This window comes from Miscanthus floridulus, chromosome 18 (genome assembly GCF_019320115.1).
Source record: "Miscanthus floridulus cultivar M001 chromosome 18, ASM1932011v1, whole genome shotgun sequence".
Taxonomy (NCBI): Eukaryota; Viridiplantae; Streptophyta; class Magnoliopsida; order Poales; family Poaceae; genus Miscanthus; species Miscanthus floridulus.
Genome location: NC_089597.1, coordinates 91,605,033 through 91,611,032, shown reverse-complemented (window position 1 = coordinate 91,611,032; position 6,000 = coordinate 91,605,033).

The following is a 6,000-nucleotide window of genomic DNA, read 5'->3' as shown; positions in this document are numbered from 1 at the left end:
AATGATGGACTTGTAGCCGAAGGAGGCCTTGCCTATCGTGGCTATAGTCAAGCAGTTCGGGTAGTCTAAGGGGTAGACTGGCGCCCGGTCGATATGTGATTTATAGTTGGAGGACGCCCCACCCGTTGCTCCAGTCTAGGAGTCTCGAGCCAGAGGTCGCAGTGACCCGCAGGCCAGGCAAGAGCTGGTCGGGATGACTCTAACCCTGTTCGAAGCGAGGGGGCATGGGTCGCAGCCTAGGAGCAGTCCTCGGCCCATAGGTCCATGGTCGTCGGAGCCTGCCTTCCACGTCATGCCGCTTGCCACTCGGTATGTATCCTTGCTTCTTCGATTCTTGCTGGTCGAGTCTTTGTGGAGTGTGGCTTACCCTTGATTTTTGTTAGCGGCTAGGGGATGCCAGGGTTGAGCATCACCTCGACCCCCGTGCAAGAGGTTTGGAGGCCCACACTACAGCGTGTGGCGGCAGCAAGGCCTTCCCTCCTGGGGGTGTTGCCCCCTAGGGGGCTGCTGATAAGGCAACAGCGGTGCTGGTGATGTTGGCAGCGATCCCAGTGCTAAAGGCGGAGGTGACGCTCGTGCCCCCCTCTTTGGTAGTCACGATGGAGGAGATAATGGAGAGCGAACTCCCTATCTGGCCGGGTGGAGGGCTGCATGACCTATCCTTGCCATCGGAGCTGAAGGCGCCGGAGGGAAGCGTGGCCAGGGCAGAGCTAGGACGCCCGGCGGCGTCTCATGCAAACGTGGTGGTGGAAATCCTGTCTAACAATTAGGTGGATACCGTGGCGGAACTAGTGGTGTCGCCATGGGAGCTGGTGGTGGTCCGGTCAGAGGCTGGGCCCTCCGGTGGTTCATCGGAGGGTGACCTAGAGTGGCCCTTCCCCGAGGACCCATCGAAGGCGAGGTTCATCCTCTGGGATTCCCGGGAGCGCCAGCTCTGGGAAATTTTTGGTGGACAAGGGCATGCCATGGTGTCCGAGCTCACCGAGCTGTCCACAAAGCTGGAGAGCGCCCAAAAGTAGGCTCAGTTTGCCCGGTAGCTGGTTGAGGTCGACCTATAGCTTGCCACGGAGGTGAGTTTTTGGTACTTCTCCTTGCCCTTTGAATCTTTCATCGGTTGTTTTTATAATGCATGTTTTTTATAGGAGATAAGGAAGGTGTCATCCTGCAAGTTGCACTTCCTCTGGGCGGAACATGCTCAGATGGCCAAGCTAGAGCGCTGGGCAGAGTTCGCTTGCCGTGAGTCCCAAGTTCGGACGGTTGAGGCGGTCGCGGCATGGGCAGAGGGGCAGCGTGCGGCGGAGCGGGCGACTACTGCCGAGCAAGGGCTTAAGGCGGTGAAGGCCTGCCATGAGGAGATCGAGGCGGGGCTATGGATGTCCCTGGCCAATACTGAGGTGGTGCTTCAAGAGGCCTTGGGAGCCCTTGAGCCGGAGCGGGCCGCCCTGGAGAGGCACAGAAGGCTCTGGAGGCAGAGTAGAGGGCCCGGTCGGAGGCAGATCAGGAGGTGGTCGCGCTCTAGAGCCAAGTGATGGGGATGGAGGATGCGAGTGCCTGGCTGTGCGAGTAGATGGCTCGGCAGGTAGAGGATTTCTCCACCCTTGAGGCCTCTCGCATCGGTGCATACCCTTTTGTTTTCTCGTGGTGTTGATTTTTCCCTTAGCCTATTTCTGAGTTTGTCGCCCTTCCTCCAGAGCTGAGTGAAAAGGTGAAGGCGCTGGAGCGAGACCTAGAGACATCCAAGGCGAGCTTTAGCTGGAACGCCGAGGAGCTAGCCAAGTCCCATGAAGAGCGACGTGCTCTCGAAGGGGATTTCGACCAGATCCGCAATGTTGCCCGGCTCATCGTCTCGGAAATCTTCGGGTCGGCGTCAAGTACCAGCACGCCCATGGTCCAGCTGGCTGAGGTCCCAGACGCAGTCAAGGACCTCGTCAGGAGTGGGCTGTTTTATGGAGCATTAGGGGTGCTGACCTCGGTGGCGACGCACCACCCGAACCTAGACTTCGATGCTATCTGTAGTGGGTATGCTGAAGGTCTAAGCATGGAGGACATCCAATCCATTGGGGTGAGCTTGCTGCCGCATGCGTGGTCGGTGTCAGAGCAAGTCTCCGCCGATTGGGTGATGGACGTTCGTTGTCAAGACATGGCCTGAAGCATGCATGGAGAGAATGCTTCCGAGCCTGCGGATAGCCTAGAGCCTGGTTCGGGGGGAAATGTCGCCTCGGCCTCGATCGAGCCGAACATCGTGCCGCCGGGGAGTGAGCAGCCTACACCTTCGTTGGTCGTGCCACCAGCAGATGCCGCTGGGTCGGTTTAATAGCTTGCAGAATATAAGCCGTTAGTAAACATAAAAAGTTTTAAGTTCATGGGGGAGCCCCCGTGTAAGACGTTCATGGTGTGTTTTAATGACTGCAATTGGTTTTTGTTCTCGTGATGGAGTTGCTCCGTTCGGGAAAGCTTGTTCCCTTTCATTCCTTAGTTTTCCCTTAGCATAATTTTGTTTTAAATTTTTTCTTTCTCGCACCTGCCCGTTTGTTCCATAGGCTGCAACTTTGCGAGCCCGGGGCATGGCCCGTGAGGCTCGGTCAGTCGTAACCGTAGGAAAAGGCGGGGTGCAATCAGTTGGAATGTTTCAAAGCAAAGCTATGTAAGATAAAACAAAGGAATGGACTGCCCTTTCATTTCGGGTAGGAAGGAGTTTTTCCATATGAAAGTAAAAGAGTACTTAAGGTAAAAACAAAAACAGAGGGGTAGTAGAGCCCCCTAGTGGAGCCCCCGAGCGCCCCGAGCCAAAAAGTGTTCAGGTCAGGGTGCTCTTATAGGAGCGTACGTTAAGTAAATAATGGTAAGACTAAAACTTAGGGGAAAAGAAAAAATGACATAGCTGTTCCAAGGTGCTTGGTGAGAGCATCATCGTCGTTATCCTTCAGTCAGTAGGCATCCAGTCGAATCACTTCCACCTTCAGTCGTCTGGATCCTTGTGCGTTGCGCCCCTTTCTTTGGCCGCTGCCTCTTCTCCTTTTTCTTGGCCTGCCAGCCTACCTCAGCAGGTGCCTAAGGAGCAGGCAGTCCTTGTAGAGGTGGTTCATAGGGTAGTTGTGGTTGGTGCATGGACTCTCCATGAGCTCGTGGAAGTGGCCGGAGGGGCCTTGCTGGGGTGGTGTGCTCGCATGATCAATCGTGGCGACCACCACGGAGCTGGCCGGTTGGCGATGATTCTTTCTATTCTTTTTTCCCCTCTGAGTGGAGGGGCCCTTGTTTTGATCCTGACGCTTGGCCTTTCCTTTGCCATGGCCTCCATTGAAGCATGGTGGGAACAGCGCTTACTGGAGGTGTTGGGCAAAGGTTGGTGGCCCCAGGATGTCAGGGCTAGGACTCCGGTCGACGCTGCACATGCCTTGGTTCGGTTCGAGGCATGCGTAGATGGGCAGTCGGCATGGAGTGGTTGTTCAGTCAAGACAAGGTGCCGTCGTAGCTTCCTGTGTCATACTTGGTGGTTGTGGTGGTGATAGGGCATAGTGCCCCATCTACTACGTCTCTGTTCCCCGAATGGGGAGCGAGGTCACGACTCGGCATCGCGATATAGAGCTCTCCACTTGTTGAACGGTGGCGGTCTCCACTAGTGCCCAGAGGTTTTGGTGTATTGCCTGTTCACGAGGGTCGTTCGGCTTGGACAAGCTGCGCAGGAGCATTGCCACGGCGGTAATGTTCTGGCTGGCCCGAGCGAACTGTGGGGGATCGATTCCCCTATTTGGGGCGTCATGCTGGACCCGACAGACGTGACCCCGGGCATCATTCACCAGTCTATGCACGTGGGGCACAGCGTGGTGCGCCGAGCGCACTGGCGCAGTTGGTGGACGATGCGGCCACTGTCGTTGTAGATCCTCCCTGTGCTCACGCGTGAGCTCGAGGGTGTCTGCATGAGGGCCCAGAGGGGCATGAGTCCGTGTGGACTCCATTACCCCTGGCGGCCATTCTGGAGCATCCATCATAGCGCACTTGCAGGACAGACGGTGGCTTGGTGCCACGTTGTTGATGCTGGAGTCATCACTCCCGACGTCGTTGTCCATGAAGTCGAGACAACTGGGACCGTAGTTCACCATCCCCACGAGTTCAGACATGAGAGGGGCGGCGCCAGCATCCACTGGAGCCCCCAGGCATACGCGTCCATGGGAGACACGAGGCCATAGGGGGACCAGCCATATGGCGGAGCAGGGTTTGAGTAGAGAGTTTGCTCGGATAGAGGCTCAGATGCCACGCCGTCGATGTCGTGCATCCCAAAGTCGATGGAGGGTGCCCCTCCGACGGGTGTCGGGTCACGAGTCTCCTCGCGGAGGTGGAGTACACCAAGCCAATCGGCGGCGAAGTCCAGACTTCCAAAGCAGAAGGCCTGGGAAGGCTCGAAGACGGGTGGAATTCGCATCTCGGCGGGCGAGAGTGCGGGAAATTCCATCGAGCTGAAGCGAATCATATCACCCAAACCTGCCACTGTGGGGGTGGTGGAGAAATCGGCCATCCAATTACCAAAAAAGTGTTGAACGTACAGCGTCTTCCCCACGGACGGCGCCAACTGTCGGTGCAGAAAGTGACCAACTAGTAAATATTTGTAGTTTTGCTGTACGTTGTGATCGGAGGTGGCCTAGCACTAAATGACACAAGATTTATAATGGTTTAGGCAACGTGCCCTACATCCAGTGTGGGTTGGTCGGTGACTTTATTCTCGAGCCCAGGTGCTTGAAGTCTATAGTGGGGTTACAAACGAGAGAGAGAGAGATGGGGTGTCCGGTCGGTCTGATCGAAAGGGACGAGATCAACAGGAGCTATGCTATGAACAAAGTGTCCAACCCTAAGCTTGAACTTGAAGAAGTCGACTTGGGTTAACTTGCCTATGTTTGGAGGGAGCACATCTCCTTTTATAGAAGAAGGGGACAGCTTTACAAGTGAGAGGGAGAGACAGTATGGATGTTTCTAAGCCTTGTTGCCCACGCCAATGGGGATGGGACAATGGTGGGCGCCTACAATACTGTTGATGTCACTGTAGAATGTTAGGTACATGTGGGAGGTTGAGCTGCTTTCTTCAAGACTGGAGGACGTCGGTACCTACAAAAATGTTGTCTCCTCTGACTAGAGGCATGGCTTTACCACATTCACCTGGTACGGTGAATTCCGACGCCCATAATACTGTTGATGCCCAGAGGCACATGGGGTCTTACCGTACGGGTGTTTTGACCGGCGCCTACAATATTGTAGAGGTAATTGTTGGCACCTACAATACTATTTGTGGCAGGGCGGTTGTAAAACACTGTTCCATAGGGTATGGTCCCTGGTGCCATGGTTTGACTTGCGAGCCCTATCTTGCCTTCCTTCGTACGCTTTTTGGTTCTTTCCAAGCGGGCATCCTCGGTCGAATGGCCCCAGTTGGCTCTGGCACGCCAGTTGGAGGATAGCGATGGGCAGGGTTTCTACGAACCCCGGTCGGATACACGGGGTCAGAGTCAGAGGCGGTCCTCAGGTTGGGCTTTTTGAGTGGAGGCCGTGTGAAGGCAACCGGGGCCTGACGCTAGCGCTTCGATTGGAGAGGCCGTTCGGAGTCGGCCTGAGCCTGAGTTGGTGCTCCAGTCGAAAAGATGGGCCAAAGGCGTCCAGGGCCTGAAGCGAGTGCTCCAGTCTATTGAACTTAGTACTCTCAGGCCAGTCTAGAAGAAAAGAAGGCCGTCCTCCTAGGCCGAGCCCTGGCGTGGAAGCCAGTCCCCGAGGGACCCTGGGTTTATGAACCCGATAGTCAGTAAAGGTCCTCATAGGCCCGCCCCTTTGCCTCACTCACCACTCATTTTGTAGTCTTCTTTGCCATCTTGTACTTCTCTATGTTGTTTGTACACCTGTCATGATACAAGCGCTTATAGCACTCCTTCTTTTTCCTTAATAGCCTTTTGCACATCTTCATTCCACCACCAAGTGTCTTTCGAGTCGCATCCGCTCCCTTTGGTCACTCTAAGCACCTCT